Source organism: Ranitomeya imitator, chromosome 4, assembly GCF_032444005.1.
Source record: "Ranitomeya imitator isolate aRanImi1 chromosome 4, aRanImi1.pri, whole genome shotgun sequence".
NCBI lineage: Eukaryota > Metazoa > Chordata > Amphibia > Anura > Dendrobatidae > Ranitomeya > Ranitomeya imitator.
The window spans coordinates 90,435,999-90,460,176 of NC_091285.1; the positions used below are offsets into that span (position 1 = coordinate 90,435,999).

Below are 24,178 nucleotides of genomic sequence, written 5' to 3' on the forward strand. Positions count from 1 at the left end.
TGGAAGTCCCGGAAAGGGAGCGAGTTCGACATCTTGTGGGGTTCTTAGAGGGTGGAGCTGCTGAAGCCTATAGAGCTATGGACCCTCGGGGGAACTGTGAGTATGCGGCGATTAAACAGACTATTCTAGAACATTATGCTATGTTAAACCTTGTTATCTTATTCTTATAATTATGCTAACATACAAAATTAGCATATGCTTTAATCCCACTGCTGCCAGTATTATGCGGTCTTGAAATGTTTTTGTACTTATTCTTATGATTTTGCTAACATGCAAATTAACATGTGATTTAATCTTTTGTATTTGTATAATTTTGCGGTTTTCAGTTAAGATAAGGAATCGTAAAAATCATGCTGTTAAAGGTAGCATGGCCGAGTGGTCTAAGGCGCTGGACTTAGGCTCCAGTCTCTTTGGAGGCGTGGGTTCAAATCCCACTGCTGCCAGTGTATTTCTACTTTGAAACTTTTTAGCTTATATTTATGCTTTTGCTAAAAGAAAAATTAGCATGTGTTTTATTATTTTGTATTTGTATGAGTCCATGCTTTGCTGTTTTGCAAAAGACAGTAGATAGAATCATTGCTTTTTGCTTAGAGACCTATCCATTTTCCACCTTGAAGAAGTTAAAATGTAGGAAAATTCACTAAACTTACTCTAAGGAAGCTTTTTTATGTAGTATATTAGGGTAGCATGGCCGAGCGGTCTAAGGCGCTGGATTAAGGCTCCAGTCTCTTCAGAGGCGTGGGTTCAAATCCCACTGCTGCCAGTAGGTCTTTAGAACATTTTGATCTAATTCAAATGATTTTGTATTTGCATGAGTGTGTGGGTTTCTGTTTAGGAAAAGACAGTTGATAGAATCATTGTTTTTTCCTATTGTTTAGAGACTTAACCATTTTACAACAGACCTGTAGGTTTAAATCCCACTGCTGCCAGTAGTAAGAGTTCCTTAAAACCTTTTTATCTTATTCTTATACATACGCTAATATACAAAATTAGCATATGCTTTAATCCCACTGCTGCCAGTATTATGCGGTCTTGAAATGTTTTTGTACTTATTCTTATGATTTTGCTAACATGCAAATTAACATGTGATTTAATCTTTTGTATTTGTATAATTTTGCGGTTTTCAGTTAAGATAAGGAATCGTAAAAATCATGCTGTTGAAGGTAGCATGGCCGAGTGGTCTAAGGCGCTGGATTTAGGCTCCAGTCTCTTTGGAGGCGTGGGTTCAAATCCCACTGCTGCCAGTGTATTTTTACTTTGAAACTTTTTAGCTTATATTTATGATTTTGCTAATAGAAAAATTAGCATGTGTTTTATTATTTTGTATTTGTATGAGTCCATGCTTTGCTGTTTTGCAAAAGACAGTAGATAGAATCATTGCTTTTTCCTTTTTGCTTAGAGACCTATCCATTTTCCACCTTGAAGAAGTTAAAATGTAGGAAAATTCACTAAACTTACTCTAAGGAAGCTTTTTTCATGTAGTATATTAAGGTAGCATGGCCGAGCGGTCTAAGGCGCTGGATTAAGGCTCCAGTCTCGTCAGAGGCGTGGGTTCAAATCCCACTGCTGCCAGTAGGTCTTCAGAACATTTTGATCTAATTCAAATGATTTTGTATTTGCATGAGTGTGTGGGTTTCTGTTTAGGAAAAGACAGTTGATAGAATCATTGTTTTTTCCTATTGTTTAGAGACTTAACCATTTTACAACAGACCTGTAGGTTTAAATCCCACTGCTGCCAGTAGTAAGAGTTCCTTAAAACCTTTTTATCTTATTCTTATACATACGCTAACATACAAAATTAACATATGCTTTAATCCCACTGCTGCCAGTATTATGCGGTCTTGAAATGTTTTTGTACTTATTCTTATGATTTTGCTAACATGCAAATTAACATGTGATTTAATCTTTTGTATTTGTATAATTTAGTGGTTTTCAGTTAAGATAAGGAATCTTAAAAATCATGCTGCTAAAGGTAGCATGGCCGAGCGGTCTAAGGCACTGGATTAAGGCTCCAGTCTCTTCAGAGGCGTTGGTTCAAATCCCACTGCTGCCAGTAGGTTTTCAGAACCTTTTGATCTAATTCTTATGATTTTGTATTTGCATGAGTGTGTGGATTTCTGTTTAGGAAAAGACAGTTGATAGAATCATTGGTTTTTCCTATTGTTTAGAGACTTAACCATTTTACAACAGACCTGTAGGTTCAAATCCCACTGCTGCCAGTAGTAAGAGTTCCTTAAAACCTTTTTATCTTATTCTTATAACTATGCTAACATACAAAATTAGCATATGCTTTAATCCCACTGCTGCCAGTATTATGAGGTCTTGAAATGTTTTTGTACTTATTCTTATGATTTTGCTAACCTGCAAATTAGCATGTGATCTAATCTTCTTTTGTATTTGTATGATTTTTCGGTTTTCAGTTAAGATAAAGACCGTTGATAGAATCATTGGTTTTTCCTAATGTTTAGATACATGCCCTTTTTCCAACATGCACTAATTTTAAATGTTGTCAAATGTACTTCACTTACTCTAAGGAAGCCTACTTAATCATGCTGAGTATGACTCAGCAGTATGAGTTCTTGAAAATCTTTTGATCTTATTCTTATAATTATGAAAACAGACAAAATTTGCATGTGCTTTCATCCCACTGCTGCCAGTATGATATGTGCTTGAAAATTGTTTTGAACTTACTCTTATGATTTTACTAACATACAAACTTACATGTGTTTTAATCTTCTTTTGTATTTGCTTAAGTGTTTTCTTTCTGGTTAAGATAAAAACAGTTGATAGAATTATTGTTTTTTTCCTAATATTTAGAGACATGTCTGTCATGATATGTACTTTTGCCCTGTCCTGTATTTGAATAATATGCCATTTGATGTATGTAACTGTTCTCTGGTTTCTATTAGCTGTAATTTATGTATTTTCTTGTGCTGGGAGTTCACCTGTAACAATATGTCTCCTTCCCCCAATACTTGCAGCCCTAAGCTATAATGTAATTAAGGTTTGTCAACACCACTAGTGAAGAATAGCCATTCTTTCTCACAGCAGGTGGCTAGTCATATGTACATACTTGATAGACTAAGAGGAGCCGACCAGTCTAGAATCTTCAGGTGGACCCAACCATTGAATAGAAGGTGTGACCCCCTACCCCCCTTCATGGGCGGATCCCAGGAGCTCAGATAATCCATTCTTATTTTTGAGATCAGATGTGAGTTGATCCTTAAAGGGGAAGGAGTGGGGATTCTTAGCTGAGGCAAGACCCCACGTCCATCTGTGACTGCGGAAGCGTACGGGATGAGACTTGAGCTGAGAACATATTTCGTCGTTCGTGAGATTGTTTTGGGATCCCTTGGACTCATGTGGACCATTGCTTTGTTAGCTGGCACAAGGATTATCTGGAGGTGCCCCCGAATCTGTTCTGTTGGACTCGTGGAAGGACTATTGTTTCGTTTATCAGGTGCGGGATTACTGGAAAGCACCTCCAGATCTGTTTATTTCCTTGGGCTTATTGTGGACTTCTGGTGGACTTGAAGGACATTATGGATATTTGATGTTGTATGCTCCCTGCTTTAATAAATCTCATTGGATCATCCCTCGGCCTGTTGTCCCTTCCTGCTCTGCTGTACACCCCGTCACAAACTGGTTGGCAGCAGTGGGATCAGAGCAGAAGGAATGGAGGACAAAGGCCCATCAACATTGGGAACCAGCACCGCAGAGTACAAGAGCTGGACTGCGATGAACCTACAAACAAAGGCCCATGAAGTAGGAGTCCGTTTTAAAGGACTCTCCAAGGAGCAGCTAATTGAGGCTTTGGAAGGAGTTCGCCTGCAAGATGACACTGAGGAAGGATCCTCACAGCAAATGGAGGAAAGACTGCAGCCGGAGGTAAATACCCAAAAAAGTCAGTGGGTTGTGTGGTACGAGGAGGAGTTGGCATTTCTGGGAGAAGAGGCCACCATAGACGATAAGAGGAAGGCCATTCACAGAGCTCAGGAGATGGCATTGCTGGAGCAGATCGCTTTGGAAGCAGCTAGAAGCTCCAGACAGACTGTAACCTCAGCACCCACCATGAGGGAACTCCCCAGAGTGTCCCACAAAGACTTTAAGCCCTTTAATGAGGCTGCAGGCGACATTGAGGGCTTCTTCCAGGACTTTGAGCATCAGTGCTTGCCTGAGGAGGTGGTGATGGCGAACTCAGTCGAGGGGTTCAAGAGAGGCCTGGATGTCTTCCTGGAGCAGAACAATATTGTATCATACAATTATTAGGTTCTGTAGAAGGACGTAGATCTGGGTATTTATTATGATGGAATATAGGCTGAACTGGATGGACAAATGTCTTTTTTCGGCCTTACTAACTATGTTACTATGTTACTATGTTAGTGTTGATTAATGGAAGTCCCGGAAAGGGAGCGAGTTCGACATCTTGTGGGGTTCTTAGAGGGTGGAGCTGCTGAAGCCTATAGAGCTATGGACCCTCGGGGGAACTGTGAGTATGCGGCGATTAAACAGACTATTCTAGAACATTATGCTATGTTAAACCTTGTTATCTTATTCTTATAATTATGCTAACATACAAAATTAGCATATGCTTTAATCCCACTGCTGCCAGTATTATGCGGTCTTGAAATGTTTTTGTACTTATTCTTATGATTTTGCTAACATGCAAATTAACATGTGATTTAATCTTTTGTATTTGTATAATTTTGTGGTTTTCAGTTAAGATAAGGAATCTTAAAAGTCATGCTGCTAAAGGTAGCATGGCCGAGCGGTCTAAGGCGCTGGATTAAGGCTCCAGTCTCTTCAGAGGCGTGGGTTCAAATCCCACTGCTGCCAGTAGGTCTTCAGAACATTTTGATCTAATTCAAATGATTTTGTATTTGCATGAGTGTGTGGGTTTCTGTTTAGGAAAAGACAGTTGATAGAATCATTGTTTTTTCCTATTGTTTAGAGACTTAACCATTTTACAACAGACCTGTAGGTTTAAATCCCACTGCTGCCAGTAGTAAGAGTTCCTTAAAACCTTTTTATCTTATTCTTATACATACGCTAATATACAAAATTAGCATATGCTTTAATCCCACTGCTGCCAGTATTATGCGGTCTTGAAATGTTTTTGTACTTATTCTTATGATTTTGCTAACATGCAAATTAACATGTGATTTAATCTTTTGTATTTGTATAATTTTGTGGTTTTCAGTTAAGATAAGGAATCTTAAAAGTCATGCTGCTAAAGGTAGCATGGCCGAGCGGTCTAAGGCGCTGGATTAAGGCTCCAGTCTCTTCTGAGGCGTGGGTTCAAATCCCACTGCTGCCAGTAGGTCTTCAGAACCTTTTGATCTAATTCTTATGATTTTGTATTTGCATGAGTGTGTGGATTTCTGTTTAGGAAAAGACAGTTGATAGAATCATTGGTTTTTCCTATTGTTTAGAGACTTAACCATTTTACAACAGACCTGTAGGTTCAAATCCCACTGCTGCCAGTAGTAAGAGTTCCTTAAAACCTTTTTATCTTATTCTTATAACTATGCTAACATACAAAATTAGCATATGCTTTAATCCCACTGCTGCCAGTATTATGAGGTCTTGAAATGTTTTTGTACTTATTCTTATGATTTTGCTAACATGCAAATTAGCATGTGATCTAATCTTCTTTTGTATTTGTATGATTTTTCGGTTTTCGGTTAAGATAAAGACCGTTGATAGAATCATTGGTTTTTCCTAATGTTTAGAGACATGCCCTTTTTCCAACATGCACTAATTTTAAATGTTGTCAAATGTACTTCACTTACTCTAAGGAAGCCTACTTAATCATGCTGAGTATGACTCAGCAGTATGAGTTCTTGAAAATCTTTTGATCTTATTCTTATAATTATGAAAACAGACAAAATTTGCATGTGCTTTCATCCCACTGCTGCCAGTATGATATGTGCTTGAAAATTGTTTTGAACTTACTCTTATGATTTTACTAACATACAAACTTACATGTGTTTTAATCTTCTTTTGTATTTGCTTAAGTGTTTTCTTTCTGGTTAAGATAAAAACAGTTGATAGAATTATTGTTTTTTTCCTAATATTTAGAGACATGTCTGTCATGATATGTACTTTTGCCCTGTCCTGTATTTGAATAATATGCCATTTGATGTATGTAACTGTTCTCTGGTTTCTATTAGCTGTAATTTATGTATTTTCTTGTGCAGGGAGTTCACCTGTAACAATATGTCTCCTTCCCCCAATACTTGCAGCCCTAAGCTATAATGTAATTAAGGTTTGTCAACACCACTAGTGAAGAATAGCCATTCTTTCTCACAGCAGGTGGCTAGTCATATGTACATACTAGATAGACTAAGAGGAGCCGACCAGTCTAGAATCTTCAGGTGGACCCAACCATTGAATAGAAGGTGTGACCCCTACCCCCCTTCATGGGCGGATCCCAGGAGCTCAGATAATCCATTCTTATTTTTGAGATCAGATGTGAGTTGATCCTTAAAGGGGAAGGAGTGGGGATTCTTAGCTGAGGCAAGACCCCACGTCCATCTGTGACTGCAGAAGCGTACGGGATGAGACTTGAGCTGAGGACATATCTCGTCGTTCGTGAGATTGTTTTGGGATCCCTTGGACTCATGTGGACTATTGCTTTGTTAGCTGGCACAAGGATTATCTGGAGGTGCCCCCGAATCTGTTCTGTTGGACTCGTGGAAGGACTATTGTTTCGTTTATCGGGTGCGGGATTACTGGAAAGCACCTCCAGATCTGTTTATTTACTTGGGCTTATTGTGGACTTCTGGTGGACTTGAAGGACATTATGGATATTTGATGTTGTATGCTCCCTGCTTTAATAAATCTCATTGGATCATCCCTCGGCCTGTTGTCCCTTCCTGCTCTGCTGTACACCCCGTCACAAACTGGTTGGCAGCAGTGGGATCAGAGCAGAAGGAATGGAGGACAAAGGCCCATCAACATTGGGAACCAGCACCGCAGAGTACAAGAGCTGGACTGCGATGAACCTACAAACAAAGGCCCATGAAGTAGGAGTCCGTTTTAAAGGACTCTCCAAGGAGCAGCTAATTGAGGCTTTGGAAGGAGTTCGCCTGCAAGATGACACTGAGGAAGGATCCTCACAGCAAATGGAGGAAAGACTGCAGCCGGAGGTAAATACCCAAAAAAGTCAGTGGGTTGTGTGGTACGAGGAGGAGTTGGCATTTCTGGGAGAAGAGGCCACCATAGACGATAAGAGGAAGGCCATTCACAGAGCTCAGGAGATGGCATTGCTGGAGCAGATCGCTTTGGAAGCAGCTAGAAGCTCCAGACAGACTGTAACCTCAGCACCCACCATGAGGGAACTCCCCAGAGTGTCCCACAAAGACTTTAAGCCCTTTAATGAGGCTGCAGGCGACATTGAGGGCTTCTTCCAGACTTTGAGCATCAGTGTTGATTAATGGAAGTCCCGGAAAGGGAGCGAGTTCGACATCTTGTGGGGTTCTTAGAGGGTGGAGCTGCTGAAGCCTATAGAGCTATGGACCCTCGGGGGAACTGTGAGTATGCGGCGATTAAACAGACTATTCTAGAACATTATGCTATGTTAAACCTTGTTATCTTATTCTTATAATTATGCTAACATACAAAATTAGCATATGCTTTAATCCCACTGCTGCCAGTATTATGCGGTCTTGAAATGTTTTTGTACTTATTCTTATGATTTTGCTAACATGCAAATTGACATGTGATTTAATCTTTTGTATTTGTATAATTTTGCGGTTTTCAGTTAAGATAAGGAATCGTAAAATTCATGCTGTTAAAGGTAGCATGGCCGAGTGGTCTAAGGCGCTGGACTTAGGCTCCAGTCTCTTTGGAGGCGTGGGTTCAAATCCCACTGCTGCCAGTGTATTTCTACTTTGAAACTTTTTAGCTTATATTTATGATTTTGCTAATAGAAAAATTAGCATGTGTTTTATTATTTTGTATTTGTATGAGTCCATGCTTTGCTGTTTTGCAAAAGACAGTAGATAGAATCATTGCTTTTTGCTTAGAGACCTATCCATTTTCCACCTTGAAGAAGTTAAAATGTAGGAAAATTCACTAAACTTACTCTAAGGAAGCTTTTTTATGTAGTATATTAGGGTAGCATGGCCGAGCGGTCTAAGGCGCTGGATTAAGGCTCCAGTCTCTTCAGAGGCGTGGGTTCAAATCCCACTGCTGCCAGTAGGTCTTTAGAACATTTTGATCTAATTCAAATGATTTTGTATTTGCATGAGTGTGTGGGTTTCTGTTTAGGAAAAGACAGTTGATAGAATCATTGTTTTTTCCTATTGTTTAGAGACTTAACCATTTTACAACAGACCTGTAGGTTCAAATCCCACTGCTGCCAGTAGTAAGAGTTCCTTAAAACCTTTTTATCTTATTCTTATAACTATGCTAACATACAAAATTAGCATATGCTTTAATCCCACTGCTGCCAGTATTATGAGGTCTTGAAATGTTTTTGTACTTATTCTTATGATTTTGCTAACATGCAAATTAGCATGTGATCTAATCTTCTTTTGTATTTGTATGATTTTTCGGTTTTCAGTTAAGATAAAGACCGTTGATAGAATCATTGGTTTTTCCTAATGTTTAGAGACATGCCCTTTTTCCAACATGCACTAATTTTAAATGTTGTCAAATGTACTTCACTTACTCTAAGGAAGCCTACTTAATCATGCTGAGTATGACTCAGCAGTATGAGTTCTTGAAAATCTTTTGATCTTATTCTTATAATTATGAAAACAGACAAAATTTGCATGTGCTTTCATCCCACTGCTGCCAGTATGATATGTGCTTGAAAATTGTTTTGAACTTACTCTTATGATTTTACTAACATACAAACTTACATGTGTTTTAATCTTCTTTTGTATTTGCTTAAGTGTTTTCTTTCTGGTTAAGATAAAAACAGTTGATAGAATTATTGTTTTTTTCCTAATATTTAGAGACATGTCTGTCATGATATGTACTTTTGCCCTGTCCTGTATTTGAATAATATGCCATTTGATGTATGTAACTGTTCTCTGGTTTCTATTAGCTGTAATTTATGTATTTTCTTGTGCTGGGAGTTCACCTGTAACAATACGTCTCCTTCCCCCAATACTTGCAGCCCTAAGCTATAATGTAATTAAGGTTTGTCAACACCACTAGTGAAGAATAGCCATTCTTTCTCACAGCAGGTGGCTAGTCATATGTACATACTAGATAGACTAAGAGGAACCGACCAGTCTAGAATCTTCAGGTGGACCCAACCATTGAATAGAAGGTGTGACCCCTACCCCCCTTCATGGGCGGATCCCAGGAGCTCAGATAATCCATTCTTATTTTTGAGATCAGATGTGAGTTGATCCTTAAAGGGGAAGGAGTGGGGATTCTTAGCTGAGGCAAGACCCCACGTCCATCTGTGACTGCGGAAGCGAACGGGATGAGACTTGAGCTGAGGACATATCTCGTCGTTCGTGAGATTGTTTTGGCATCCCTTGGACTCATGTGGACTATTGCTTTGTTAGCTGGCACAAGGATTATCGGGAGGTGCCCCCGAATCTGTTCTGTTGGACTCGTGGAAGGACTATTGTTTCGTTTATCGGGTGCGGGATTACTGGAAAGCACCTCCAGATCTGTTTATTTACTTGGGCTTATTGTGGACTTCTGGTGGACTTGAAGGACATTATGGATATTTGATGTTGTATGCTCCCTGCTTTAATAAATCTCATTGGATCATCCCTCGGCCCGTTGTCCCTTCCTGCTCTGCTGTACACCCCGTCACAAACTGGTTGGCAGCAGTGGGATCAGAGCAGAAGGAATGGAGGACAAAGGCCCATCAACATTGGGAACCAGCACCGCAGAGTACAAGAGCTGGACTGCGATGAACCTACAAACAAACGCCCATGAAGTAGGAGTCCGTTTTAAAGGACTCTCCAAGGAGCAGCTAATTGAGGCTTTGGAAGGAGTTCGCCTGCAAGATGACACTGAGGAAGGATCCTCACAGCAAATGGAGGAAAGACTGCAGCCGGAGGTAAATACCCAAAAAAGTCAGTGGGTTGTGTGGTACGAGGAGGAGTTGGCATTTCTGGGAGAAGAGGCCACCATAGACGATAAGAGGAAGGCCATTCACAGAGCTCAGGAGATGGCATTGCTGGAGCAGATCGCTTTGGAAGCAGCTAGAAGCTCCAGACAGACTGTAACCTCAGCACCCACCATGAGGGAACTCCCCAGAGTGTCCCACAAAGACTTTAAGCCCTTTAATGAGGCTGCAGGCGACATTGAGGGCTTCTTCCAGGACTTTGAGCATCAGTGTTGATTAATGGAAGTCCCGGAAAGGGAGCGAGTTCGACATCTTGTGGGGTTCTTAGAGGGTGGAGCTGCTGAAGCCTATAGAGCTATGGACCCTCGGGGGAACTGTGAGTATGCGGCGATTAAACAGACTATTCTAGAACATTATGCTATGTTAAACCTTGTTATCTTATTCTTATAATTATGCTAACATACAAAATTAGCATATGCTTTAATCCCACTGCTGCCAGTATTATGCGGTCTTGAAATGTTTTTGTACTTATTCTTATGATTTTGCTAACATGCAAATTGACATGTGATTTAATCTTTTGTATTTGTATAATTTTGCGGTTTTCAGTTAAGATAAGGAATCGTAAAATTCATGCTGTTAAAGGTAGCATGGCCGAGTGGTCTAAGGCGCTGGACTTAGGCTCCAGTCTCTTTGGAGGCGTGGGTTCAAATCCCACTGCTGCCAGTGTATTTCTACTTTGAAACTTTTTAGCTTATATTTATGATTTTGCTAATAGAAAAATTAGCATGTGTTTTATTATTTTGTATTTTTATGAGTCCATGCTTTGCTGTTTTGCAAAAGACAGTAGATAGAATCATTGCTTTTTCCTTTTTGCTTAGAGACCTATCCATTTTCCACCTTGAAGAAGTTAAACTGTAGGAAAATTCACTAAACTTACTCTAAGGAAGCTTTTTTTATGTAGTAAATTAGGGTAGCATGGCTGAGCGGTCTAAGGCGCTGGATTAAGGCTCCAGTCTCTTCAGAGGCGTGGGTTCAAACCCCACTGCTGCCAGTAGGTCTTCAGAACATTTTGATCTAATTCAAATGATTTTGTATTTGCGTGAGTGTGTGGGTTTCTGTTTAGGAAAAGACAGTTGATAGAATCATTGTTTTTTCCTATTGTTTAGAGACTTAACCATTTTACAACAGACCTGTAGGTTTAAATCCCACTGCTGCCAGTAGTAAGAGTTCCTTAAAACCTTTTTATCTTATTCTTATACATACGCTAATATACAAAATTAGCATATGCTTTAATCCCACTGCTGCCAGTATTATGCGGTCTTGAAATGTTTTTGTACTTATTCTTATGATTTTGCTAACATGCAAATTAACATGTGATTTAATCTTTTGTATTTGTATAATTTTGTGGTTTTCAGTTAAGATAACATAGTAACATAGTAACATAGTTAGTAAGGCCGAAAAAAGACATTTGTCCATCCAGTTCAGCCTATATTCCATCATAATAAATCCCCAGATCTACGTCCTTCTACAGAACCTAATAATTGTATGATACAATATTGTTCTGCTCCAGGAAGACATCCAGGCCTCTCTTGAACCCCTCGACTGAGTTCGCCATCACCACCTCCTCAGGCAAGCAATTCCAGATTCTCACTGCCCTAACAGTAAAGAATCCTCTTCTATGTTGGTGGAAAAACCTTCTCTCCTCCAGACGCAAAGAATGCCCCCTTGTGCCCGTCACCTTCCTTGGTATAAACAGATCCTCAGCGAGATATTTGTATTGTCCCCTTATATACTTATACATGGTTATTAGATCGCCCCTCAGTCGTCTTTTTTCTAGACTAAATAATCCTAATTTCGCTAATCTATCTGGGTATTGTAGTACTCCCATCCCCTTTATTAATTTTGTTGCCCTCCTTTGTACTCTCTCTAGTTCCATTATATCCTTCCTGAGCACCGGTGCCCAAAACTGGACACAGTACTCCATGTGCGGTCTAACTAGGGATTTGTACAGAGGCAGTATAATGCTCTCATCATGTGTATCCAGACCTCTTTTAATGCACCCCATGATCCTGTTTGCCTTGGCAGCTGCTGCCTGGCACTGGCTGCTCCAGGTAAGTTTATCATTAACTAGGATCCCCAAGTCCTTCTCCCTGTCAGATTTACCCAGTGGTTTCCCGTTCAGTGTGTAATGGTGATATTGATTCCCTCTTCCCATGTGTATAACCTTACATTTATCATTGTTAAACCTCATCTGCCACCTTTCAGCCCAAGTTTCCAACTTATCCAGATCCATCTGTAGCAGAATACTATCTTCTCTTGTATTAACTGCTTTACATAGTTTTGTATCATCTGCAAATATCGATATTTTACTGTGTAAACCTTCTACCAGATCATTAATGAATATGTTGAAGAGAACAGGTCCCAATACTGACCCCTGCGGTACCCCACTGGTCACAGCGACCCAGTTAGAGACTATACCATTTATAACCACTCTCTGCTTTCTATCACTAAGCCAGTTACTAACCCATTTACACACATTTTCCCCCAGACCAAGCATTCTCATTTTGTGTACCAACCTCTTGTGCGGCACGGTATCAAACGCTTTGGAAAAATCGAGATATACCACGTCCAATGACTCACCGTGGTCCAGCCTATAGCTTATCTCTTCATAAAAACTGATTAGATTGGTTTGACAGGAGCGATTTCTCATAAACCCATGCTGATATGGAGTTAAACAGTTATTCTCATTGAGATAATCCAGAATAACATCCCTCAGAAACCCTTCAAATATTTTACCAACAATAGAGGTTAGACTTACTGGCCTATAATTTCCAGGTTCACTTTTAGAGCCCTTTTTGAATATTGGCACCACATTTGCTATGCGCCAGTCCTGCGGAACAGACCCTGTCGCTATAGAGTCACTAAAAATAAGAAAGAAGATAAGGAATCTTAAAAATCATGCTGCTAAAGGTAGCATGGCCGAGCGGTCTAAGGGGCTGGATTAAGGCTCCAGTCTCTTCAGAGGCGTGGGTTCAAATCCTACTGCTGCCAGTAGGTCTTCAGAACCTTTTGATCTAATTCTTATGATTTTGTATTTGCATGAGTGTGTGGATTTCTGTTTAGGAAAAGACAGTTGATAGAATCATTGGTTTTACCTATTGTTTAGAGACTTAACCATTTTACAACAGACCTGTAGGTTCAAATCCCACTGCTGCCAGTAGTAAGAGTTCCTTAAAACCTTTTTATCTTATTCTTATAACTATGCTAACATACAAAATTAGTATATGCTTTAATCCCACTGCTGCCAGTATTATGAGGTCTTGAAATGTTTTTGTACTTATTCTTATGATTTTGCTAACATGAAAATTAGCATGTGATCTAATCTTCTTTTGTATTTGTATGATTTTTCGGTTTTCGGTTAAGATAAAGACCGTTCATAGAATCATTGGTTTTTCCTAATGTTTAGAGACATGCCCTTTTTCCAACATGCACTAATTTTAAATGTTGTCAAATGTACTTCACTTACTCTAAGGAAGCCTACTTAATCATGCTGAGTATGACTCAGCAGTATGAGTTCTTGAAAATCTTTTGATCTTATTCTCATAATTATGAAAACAGACAAAATTTGCATGTGCTTTCATCCCACTGCTGCCAGTATGATAAGTGCTTGAAAATTGTTTTGAACGTACTCTTATGATTTTACTAACATACAAACTTACATGTGTTTTAATCTTCTTTTGTATTTGCTTAAGTGTTTTCTTTCTGGTTAAGATAAAAACAGTTGATAGAATTATTGTTTTTTTCCTAATATTTAGAGACATGTCTGTCATGATATGTACTTTTGCCCTGTCCTGTATTTGAATAATATGCCATTTGATGTATGTAACTTTTCTCTGGTTTCTATTAGCTGTAATTTATGTATTTTCTTGTGCTGGGAGTTCACCTGTAACAATACGTCTCCTTCCCCCAATACTTGCAGCCCTAAGCTATAATGTAATTAAGGTTTGTCAACACCACTAGTGAAGAATAGCCATTCCTTCTCACAGCAGGTGGCTAGTCATATGTACATACTAGATAGACTAAGAGGAGCCGACCAGTCTAGAATCTTCAGGTGGACCCAACCATTGAATAGAAGGTGTGACCCCCACCCCCCTTCATGGGCGGATCCCAGGAGCTCAGACAATCCATTCTTATTTTTGAGATCAGATGTGAGTTGATCCTTAAAGGGGAAGGAGTGGGGATTCTTAGCTGAGGCAAGACCCCACGTCCATCTGTGACTGCGGAAGCGAACGGGATGAGACTTGAGCTGAGGACATATCTCGTCGTTCGTGAGATTGTTTTGGCATCCCTTGGACTCATGTGGACTATTGCTTTGTTAGCTGGCACAAGGATTATCGGGAGGTGCCCCCGAATCTGTTCTGTTGGACTCGTGGAAGGACTATTGTTTCGTTTATCGGGTGCGGGATTACTGGAAAGCACCTCCAGATCTGTTTATTTACTTGGGCTTATTGTGGACTTCTGGTGGACTTGAAGGACATTATGGATATTTGATGTTGTATGCTCCCTGCTTTAATAAATCTCATTGGATCATCCCTCGGCCCGTTGTCCCTTCCTGCTCTGCTGTACACCCCGTCACAAACTGGTTGGCAGCAGTGGGATCAGAGCAGAAGGAATGGAGGACAAAAGCCCATCAACATTGGGAACCAGCACCGCAGAGTACAAGAGCTGGACTGCGATGAACCTACAAACAAACGCCCATGAAGTAGGAGTCCGTTTTAAAGGACTCTCCAAGGAGCAGCTAATTGAGGCTTTGGAAGGAGTTCGCCTGCAAGATGACACTGAGGAAGGATCCTCACAGCAAATGGAGGAAAGACTGCAGCCGGAGGTAAATACCCAAAAAAGTCAGTGGGTTGTGTGGTACGAGGAGGAGTTGGCATTTCTGGGAGAAGAGGCCACCATAGACGATAAGAGGAAGGCCATTCACAGAGCTCAGGAGATGGCATTGCTGGAGCAGATCGCTTTGGAAGCAGCTAGAAGCTCCAGACAGACTGTAACCTCAGCACCCACCATGAGGGAACTCCCCAGAGTGTCCCACAAAGACTTTAAGCCCTTTAATGAGGCTGCAGGCGACATTGAGGGCTTCTTCCAGGACTTTGAGCATCAGTATTGATTAATGGAAGTCCTGGAAAGGGAGCGAGTTCGACATCTTGTGGGGTTCTTAGAGGGTGGAGCTGCTGAAGCCTATAGAGCTATGGACCCTCGGGGGAACTGTGAGTATGCGGCGATTAAACAGACTATTCTAGAACATTATGCTATGTTAAACCTTGTTATCTTATTCTTATAATTATGCTAACATACAAAATTAGCATATGCTTTAATCCCACTGCTGCCAGTATTATGCGGTCTTGAAATGTTTTTGTACTTATTCTTATGATTTTGCTAACATGCAAATTAACATGTGATTTAATCTTTTGTATTTGTATAATTTTGCGGTTTTCAGTTAAGATAAGGAATCGTAAAAATCATGCTGTTAAAGGTAGCATGGCCGAGTGGTCTAAGGCGCTGGATTTAGGCTCCAGTCTCTTTGGAGGCGTGGGTTCAAATCCCACTGCTGCCAGTGTAATTTTACTTTGAAACTTTTTAGCTTATATTTATGATTTTGCTAATAGAAAAATTAGCATGTGTTTTATTATTTTGTATTTGTATGAGTCCATGCTTTGCTGTTTTGCAAAAGACAGTAGATAGAATCATTGCTTTTTCCTTTTTGCTTAGAGACCTATCCATTTTCCACCTTGAAGAAGTTAAAATGTAGGAAAATTCACTAAACTTACTCTAAGGAAGCTTTTTTCATGTAGTATATTAAGGTAGCATGGCCGAGCGGTCTAAGGCGCTGGATTAAGGCTCCAGTCTCTTCAGAGGCGTGGGTTCAAATCCCACTGCTGCCAGTAGGTCTTCAGAACATTTTGATCTAATTCAAATGATTTTGTATTTGCATGAGTGTGTGGGTTTCTGTTTAGGAAAAGACAGTTGATAGAATCATTGTTTTTTCCTATTGTTTAGAGACTTAACCATTTTACAACAGACCTGTAGGTTTAAATCCCACTGCTGCCAGTAGTAAGAGTTCCTTAAAACCTTTTTATCTTATTCTTATACATACGCTAACATACAAAATTAACATATGCTTTAATCCCACTGCTGCCAGTATTATGCGGTCTTGAAATGTTTTTGTACTTATTCTTATGATTTTGCTAACATGCAAATTAACATGTGATTTAATCTTTTGTATTTGTATAATTTAGTGGTTTTCAGTTAAGATAAGGAATCTTAAAAATCATGCTGCTAAAGGTAGCATGGCCGAGCGGTCTAAGGGGCTGGATTAAGGCTCCAGTCTCTTCAGAGGCGTGGGTTCAAATCCTACTGCTGCCAGTAGGTCTTCAGAACCTTTTGATCTAATTCTTATGATTTTGTATTTGCATGAGTGTGTGGATTTCTGTTTAGGAAAAGACAGTTGATAGAATCATTGGTTTTACCTATTGTTTAGAGACTTAACCATTTTACAACAGACCTGTAGGTTCAAATCCCACTGCTGCCAGTAGTAAGAGTTCCTTAAAACCTTTTTATCTTATTCTTATAACTATGCTAACATACAAAATTAGTATATGCTTTAATCCCACTGCTGCCAGTATTATGAGGTCTTGAAATGTTTTTGTACTTATTCTTATGATTTTGCTAACATGAAAATTAGCATGTGATCTAATCTTCTTTTGTATTTGTATGATTTTTCGGTTTTCGGTTAAGATAAAGACCGTTCATAGAATCATTGGTTTTTCCTAATGTTTAGAGACATGCCCTTTTTCCAACATGCACTAATTTTAAATGTTGTCAAATGTACTTCACTTACTCTAAGGAAGCCTACTTAATCATGCTGAGTATGACTCAGCAGTATGAGTTCTTGAAAATCTTTTGATCTTATTCTCATAATTATGAAAACAGACAAAATTTGCATGTGCTTTCATCCCACTGCTGCCAGTATGATAAGTGCTTGAAAATTGTTTTGAACGTACTCTTATGATTTTACTAACATACAAACTTACATGTGTTTTAATCTTCTTTTGTATTTGCTTAAGTGTTTTCTTTCTGGTTAAGATAAAAACAGTTGATAGAATTATTGTTTTTTTCCTAATATTTAGAGACATGTCTGTCATGATATGTACTTTTGCCCTGTCCTGTATTTGAATAATATGCCATTTGATGTATGTAACTTTTCTCTGGTTTCTATTAGCTGTAATTTATGTATTTTCTTGTGCTGGGAGTTCACCTGTAACAATACGTCTCCTTCCCCCAATACTTGCAGCCCTAAGCTATAATGTAATTAAGGTTTGTCAACACCACTAGTGAAGAATAGCCATTCCTTCTCACAGCAGGTGGCTAGTCATATGTACATACTAGATAGACTAAGAGGAGCCGACCAGTCTAGAATCTTCAGGTGGACCCAACCATTGAATAGAAGGTGTGACCCCCACCCCCCTTCATGGGCGGATCCCAGGAGCTCAGACAATCCATTCTTATTTTTGAGATCAGATGTGAGTTGATCCTTAAAGGGGAAGGAGTGGGGATTCTTAGCTGAGGCAAGACCCCACGTCCATCTGTGACTGCGGAAGCGAACGGGATGAGACTTGAGCTGAGGACATATCTCGTCGTTCGTGAGATTGTTTTGGCATCCCTTGGACTCATGTGGACTATTGCTTTGTTAGCTGGCACAAGGATTATCGGGAGGTGCCCCCGAATCTGTTCTGTTGGACTCGTGGAAGGACTATTGTTTCGTTTATCGGGTGCGGGATTACTGGAAAGCACCTCCAGATCTGTTTATTTACTTGGGCTTATTGTGGACTTCTGGTGGACTTGAAGGACATTATGGATATTTGATGTTGTATGCTCCCTGCTTTAATAAATCTCATTGGATCATCCCTCGGCCCGTTGTCCCTTCCTGCTCTGCTGTACACCCCGTCACAAACTGGTTGGCAGCAGTGGGATCAGAGCAGAAGGAATGGAGGACAAAGGCCCATCAACATTGGGAACCAGCACCGCAGAGTACAAGAGCTGGACTGCGATGAACCTACAAACAAACGCCCATGAAGTAGGAGTCCGTTTTAAAGGACTCTCCAAGGAGCAGCTAATTGAGGCTTTGGAAGGAGTTCGCCTGCAAGATGACACTGAGGAAGGATCCTCACAGCAAATGGAGGAAAGACTGCAGCCGGAGGTAAATACCCAAAAAAGTCAGTGGGTTGTGTGGTACGAGGAGGAGTTGGCATTTCTGGGAGAAGAGGCCACCATAGACGATAAGAGGAAGGCCATTCACAGAGCTCAGGAGATGGCATTGCTGGAGCAGATCGCTTTGGAAGCAGCTAGAAGCTCCAGACAGACTGTAACCTCAGCACCCACCATGAGGGAACTCCCCAGAGTGTCCCACAAAGACTTTAAGCCCTTTAATGAGGCTGCAGGCGACATTGAGGGCTTCTTCCAGGACTTTGAGCATCAGTGTTGATTAATGGAAGTCCCGGAAAGGGAGCGAGTTCGACATCTTGTGGGGTTCTTAGAGGGTGGAGCTGCTGAAGCCTATAGAGCTATGGACCCTCAGGGGAACTGTGAGTATGCGGCGATTAAACAGACTATTCTAGGACATTATGCTATGTTAAACCTTGTTATCTTATTCTTATAATTATGCTAACATACAAAATTAGCATATGCTTTAATCCCACTGCTGCCAGTATTATGCGGTCTTGAAATGTTTTTGTACTTATTCTTATGATTTTGCTAACATGCAAATTAACGTGATTTAATCTTTTGTATTTGTATAATTTTGCGGTTTTCAGTTAAGATAAGGAATCGTAAAAATCATGCTGTTAAAGGTAGCATGGCCGAGTGGTCTAAGGCGCTGGAATTAGGCTCCAGTCTCTTTGGAGGCGTGGGTTCAAATCCCACTGCTGCCAGTGTATTTCTACTTTGAAACTTTTTAGCTTATATTTATGATTTTGCTAATAGAAAAATTAGCATGTGTTTTATTATTTTGTATTTGTATGAGTCCATGCTTTGCTGTTTTGCAAAAGACAGTAGATAGAATCATTGCTTTTTCCTTTTTGCTTAGAGACCTTTCCATTTTCCACCTTGAAGAAGTTAAACTGTAGGAAAATTCACTAAACTTACTCTAAGAAAGCTTTTTTCATATAGTATATTAAGGTAGCATGGCCGAGCGGTCTCTTCAGAGGCGTGGGTTCAAATCCCACTGCTGCACTTCAGAACATTTTGATCTAATTCAAATGATTTTGTATTTGCATGAGTGTGTGGATTTCTGTTTAGGAAAAGACAGTTGATAGAATCATTGGTTTTTCCTATTGTTTAGAGACTTAACCATTTTACAACAGACCTGTAGGTTCAAATCCCACTGCTGCCAGTAGTAAGAGTTCCTTAAAACCTTTTTATCTTATTCTTATAACTATGCTAACATACAAAATTAGCATATGCTTTAATCCCACTGCTGCCAGTATTATGCGGTCTTGAAATGTTTTTGTACTTATTCTTGTGATTTTGCTAACATGCAAATTAGCATGTGATCTAATCTTCTTTTGTATTTGTATGATTTTTCGGTTTTCGGTTAAGATAAAGACCGTTGATAGAATCATTGGTTTTTCCTAATGTTTAGAGACATGCCCTTTTTCCAACATGCACTAATTTTAAATGTTGTCAAATGTACTTCACTTACTCTAAGGAAGCCTACTTAATCATGCTGAGTATGACTCAGCAGTATGAGTTCTTGAAAATCTTTTGATCTTATTCTTATAATTATGAAAACAGACAAAATTTGCATGTGCTTTCATCCCACTGCTGCCAGTATGATATGTGCTTGAAAATTGTTTTGAACTTACTCTTATGATTTTACTAACATACAAACTTACATGTGTTTTAATCTTCTTTTGTATTTGCTTAAGTGTTTTCTTTCTGGTTAAGATAAAAACAGTTGATAGAATTATTGTTTTTTTCCTAATATTTAGAGACATGTCTGTCATGATATGTACTTTTGCCCTGTCCTGTATTTGAATAATATGCCATTTGATGTATGTAACTGTTCTCTGGTTTCTATTAGCTGTAATTTATGTATTTTCTTGTGCTGGGAGTTCACCTGTAACAATACGTCTCCTTCCCCCAATATTTGCAGCCCTAAGCTATAATGTAATTAAGGTTTGTCAACACCACTAGTGAAGAATAGCCATTCTTTCTCACAGCAGGTGGCTAGTCATATGTACATACTAGATAGACTAAGAGGAGCCGACCAGTCTAGAATCTTCAGGTGGACCCAACCATTGAATAGAAGGTGTGACCCCTACCCCCCTTCATGGGCGGATCCCAGGAGCTCAGACAATCCATTCTTATTTTTGAGATCAGATGTGAGTTGATCCTTAAAGGGGAAGGAGTGGGGATTCTTAGCTGAGGCAAGACCCCACGTCCATCTGTGACTGCGGAAGCGAACGGGATGAGACTTGAGCTGAGGACATATCTCGTCGTTCGTGAGATTGTTTTGGGATCCCTTGGACTCATGTGGACTATTGCTTTGTTAGCTGGCACAAGGATTATCTGGAGGTGCCCCCGAATCTGTTCTGTTGGACTCGTGGAAGGACTATTGTTTCGTTTATCGGGTGCGCGATTACTGGAAAGCACCTCCAGATCTGTTTATTTACTTGGGCTTATTGTGGACTTCTGGTGGACTTGAAGGACATTATGGATATTTGATGTTGTATGCTCCCTGCTTTAATAAATCTCATTGGATCATCCCTCGGCCTGTTGTCCCTTCCTGCTCTGCTGTACACCCCGTCACAAACTGGTTGGCAGCAGTGGGATCAGAGCAGAAGGAATGGAGGACAAAGGCCCATCAACATTGGGAACCAGCACCGCAGAGTACAAGAGCTGGACTGCGATGAACCTACAAACAAAGGCCCATGAAGTAGGAGTCCGTTTTAAAGGACTCTCCAAGGAGCAGCTAATTGAGGCTTTGGAAGGAGTTCGCCTGCAAGATGACACTGAGGAAGGATCCTCACAGCAAATGGAGGAAAGACTGCAGCCGGAGGTAAATACCCAAAAAAGTCAGTGGGTTGTGTGGTACGAGGAGGAGTTGGCATTTCTGGGAGAAGAGGCCACCATAGACGATAAGAGGAAGGCCATTCACAGAGCTCAGGAGATGGCATTGCTGGAGCAGATCGCTTTGGAAGCAGCTAGAAGCTCCAGACAGACTGTAACCTCAGCACCCACCATGAGGGAACTCCCCAGAGTGTCCCACAAAGACTTTAAGCCCTTTAATGAGGCTGCAGGCGACATTGAGGGCTTCTTCCAGGACTTTGAGCATCAGTGTTGATTAATGGAAGTCCCGGAAAGGGAGCGAGTTCGACATCTTGTGGGGTTCTTAGAGGGTGGAGCTGCTGAAGCCTATAGAGCTATGGACCCTCGGGGGAACTGTGAGTATGCGGCGATTAAACAGACTATTCTAGAACATTATGCTATGTTAAACCTTGTTATCTTATTCTTATAATTATGCTAACATACAAAATTAGCATATGCTTTAATCCCACTGCTGCCAGTATTATGCGGTCTTGAAATGTTTTTGTACTTATTCTTATGATTTTGCTAACATGCAAATTAACATGTGATTTAATCTTTTGTATTTGTATAATTTTGCGGTTTTCAGTTAAGATAAGGAATCGTAAAAATCATGCTGTTAAAGGTAGCATGGCCGAGTGGTCTAAGGCGCTGGACTTAGGCTCCAGTCTCTTTGGAGGCGTGGGTTCAAATCCCACTGCTGCCAGTGTATTTCTACTTTGAAACTTTTTAGCTTATATTTATGATTTTGCTAATAGAAAAATTAGCATGTGTTTTATTATTTTGTATTTGTATGAGTCCATGCTTTGCTGTTTTGCAAAAGACAGTAGATAGAATCATTGCTTTTTCCTTTTTGCTTAGAGACCTATCCATTTTCCACCTTGAAAAAGTTAAAATGTAGGAAAATTCACTAAACTTACTCTAAGGAAGCTTTTTTCATGTAGTATATTAAGGTAGCATGGCCGAGCGGTCTAAGGCGCTGGATTAAGGCTCCAGTCTCTTCAGAGGCGTGGGTTCAAATCCCACTGCTGCCAGTAGGTCTTCAGAACATTTTGATCTAATTCAAATGATTTTGTATTTGCATGAGTGTGTGGGTTTCTGTTTAGGAAAAGACAGTTGATAGAATCATTGTTTTTTCCTATTGTTTAGAGACTTAACCATTTTACAACAGACCTGTAGGTTTAAATCCCACTGCTGCCAGTAGTAAGAGTTCCTTAAAACCTTTTTATCTTATTCTTATACATACGCTAACATACAAAATTAACATATGCTTTAATCCCACTGCTGCCAGTATTATGCGGTCTTGAAATGTTTTTGTACTTATTCTTATGATTTTGCTAACATGCAAATTAACATGTGATTTAATCTTTTGTATTTGTATAATTTAGTGGTTTTCAGTTAAGATAAGGAATCTTAAAAATCATGCTGCTAAAGGTAGCATGGCCGAGCGGTCTAAGGCGCTGGATTAAGGCTCCAGTCTCTTCAGAGGCGTTGGTTCAAATCCCACTGCTGCCAGTAGGTCTTCAGAACCTTTTGATCTAATTCTTATGATTTTGTATTTGCATGAGTGTGTGGATTTCTGTTTAGGAAAAGACAGTTGATAGATTCATTGGTTTTTCCTATTGTTTAGAGACTTAACCATTTGACAACAGACCTGTAGGTTCAAATCCCACTGCTGCCAGTAGTAAGAGTTCCTTAAAACCTTTTTATCTTATTCTTATAACTATGCTAACATACAAAATTAGCATATGCTTTAATCCCACTGCTGCCAGTATTATGAGGTCTTGAAATGTTTTTGTACTTATTCTTATGATTTTGCTAACATGCAAATTAGCATGTGATCTAATCTTCTTTTGTATTTGTATGATTTTTCGGTTTTCAGTTAAGATAAAGACCGTTGATAGAATCATTGGTTTTTCCTAATGTTTAGAGACATGCCCTTTTTCCAACATGCACTAATTTTAAATGTTGTCAAATGTACTTCACTTACTCTAAGGAAGCCTACTTAATCATGCTGAGTATGACTCAGCAGTATGAGTTCTTGAAAATCTTTTGATCTTATTCTTATAATTATGAAAACAGACAAAATTTGCATGTGCTTTCATCCCACTGCTGCCAGTATGATATGTGCTTGAAAATTGTTTTGAACTTACTCTTATGATTTTACTAACATACAAACTTACATGTGTTTTAATCTTCTTTTGTATTTGCTTAAGTGTTTTCTTTCTGGTTAAGATAAAAACAGTTGATAGAATTATTGTTTTTTTCCTAATATTTAGAGACATGTCTGTCATGATATGTACTTTTGCCCTGTCCTGTATTTGAATAATATGCCATTTGATGTATGTAACTGTTCTCTGGTTTCTATTAGCTGTAATTTATGTATTTTCTTGTGCTGGGAGTTCACCTGTAACAATACGTCTCCTTCCCCCAATATTTGCAGCCCTAAGCTATAATGTAATTAAGGTTTGTCAACACCACTAGTGAAGAATAGCCATTCTTTCTCACAGCAGGTGGCTAGTCATATGTACATACTAGATAGACTAAGAGGAGCCGACCAGTCTAGAATCTTCAGGTGGACCCAACCATTGAATAGAAGGTGTGACCCCTACCCCCCTTCATGGGCGGATCCCAGGAGCTCAGACAATCCATTCTTATTTTTGAGATCAGATGTGAGTTGATCCTTAAAGGGGAAGGAGTGGGGATTCTTAGCTGAGGCAAGACCCCACGTCCATCTGTGACTGCGGAAGCGAACGGGATGAGACTTGAGCTGAGGACATATCTCGTCGTTCGTGAGATTGTTTTGGGATCCCTTGGACTCATGTGGACTATTGCTTTGTTAGCTGGCACAAGGATTATCTGGAGGTGCCCCCGAATCTGTTCTGTTGGACTCGTGGAAGGACTATTGTTTCGTTTATCGGGTGCGCGATTACTGGAAAGCACCTCCAGATCTGTTTATTTACTTGGGCTTATTGTGGACTTCTGGTG

General features: G+C 39.9%; 12 non-coding genes across 12 annotated transcripts; all 12 read left to right on the forward strand.

Moving 5' to 3' along the window:
* The first annotated feature begins 361 nt into the window (after window positions 1-361).
* Window positions 362-443, forward strand: TRNAL-UAG (transfer RNA leucine (anticodon UAG)). The gene has a single exon. It is a non-coding gene; the product is annotated as a tRNA-Leu (tRNA).
* A 238-nt stretch (window positions 444-681) lies between these two features.
* On the forward strand, window positions 682-763 carry TRNAL-AAG (transfer RNA leucine (anticodon AAG)). The gene has a single exon. It is a non-coding gene; the product is annotated as a tRNA-Leu (tRNA).
* A 399-nt stretch (window positions 764-1,162) lies between these two features.
* On the forward strand, window positions 1,163-1,244 carry TRNAL-UAG (transfer RNA leucine (anticodon UAG)). Its single transcript has one exon. It is a non-coding gene; the product is annotated as a tRNA-Leu (tRNA).
* A 3,510-nt stretch (window positions 1,245-4,754) lies between these two features.
* On the forward strand, window positions 4,755-4,836 carry TRNAL-AAG (transfer RNA leucine (anticodon AAG)). The gene has a single exon. It is a non-coding gene; the product is annotated as a tRNA-Leu (tRNA).
* A 2,964-nt stretch (window positions 4,837-7,800) lies between these two features.
* On the forward strand, window positions 7,801-7,882 carry TRNAL-UAG (transfer RNA leucine (anticodon UAG)). The gene has a single exon. It is a non-coding gene; the product is annotated as a tRNA-Leu (tRNA).
* Window positions 7,883-8,120: 238 nt separating this feature from the next.
* TRNAL-AAG (transfer RNA leucine (anticodon AAG)) lies at window positions 8,121-8,202 on the forward strand. The gene has a single exon. It is a non-coding gene; the product is annotated as a tRNA-Leu (tRNA).
* A 2,484-nt stretch (window positions 8,203-10,686) lies between these two features.
* On the forward strand, window positions 10,687-10,768 carry TRNAL-UAG (transfer RNA leucine (anticodon UAG)). Its single transcript has one exon. It is a non-coding gene; the product is annotated as a tRNA-Leu (tRNA).
* A 4,812-nt stretch (window positions 10,769-15,580) lies between these two features.
* On the forward strand, window positions 15,581-15,662 carry TRNAL-UAG (transfer RNA leucine (anticodon UAG)). The gene has a single exon. It is a non-coding gene; the product is annotated as a tRNA-Leu (tRNA).
* Window positions 15,663-15,908: 246 nt separating this feature from the next.
* TRNAL-AAG (transfer RNA leucine (anticodon AAG)) lies at window positions 15,909-15,990 on the forward strand. Its single transcript has one exon. It is a non-coding gene; the product is annotated as a tRNA-Leu (tRNA).
* A 2,963-nt stretch (window positions 15,991-18,953) lies between these two features.
* On the forward strand, window positions 18,954-19,035 carry TRNAL-UAG (transfer RNA leucine (anticodon UAG)). Its single transcript has one exon. It is a non-coding gene; the product is annotated as a tRNA-Leu (tRNA).
* A 2,779-nt stretch (window positions 19,036-21,814) lies between these two features.
* TRNAL-UAG (transfer RNA leucine (anticodon UAG)) lies at window positions 21,815-21,896 on the forward strand. Its single transcript has one exon. It is a non-coding gene; the product is annotated as a tRNA-Leu (tRNA).
* A 246-nt stretch (window positions 21,897-22,142) lies between these two features.
* On the forward strand, window positions 22,143-22,224 carry TRNAL-AAG (transfer RNA leucine (anticodon AAG)). Its single transcript has one exon. It is a non-coding gene; the product is annotated as a tRNA-Leu (tRNA).
* Window positions 22,225-24,178: the final 1,954 nt, after the last annotated feature.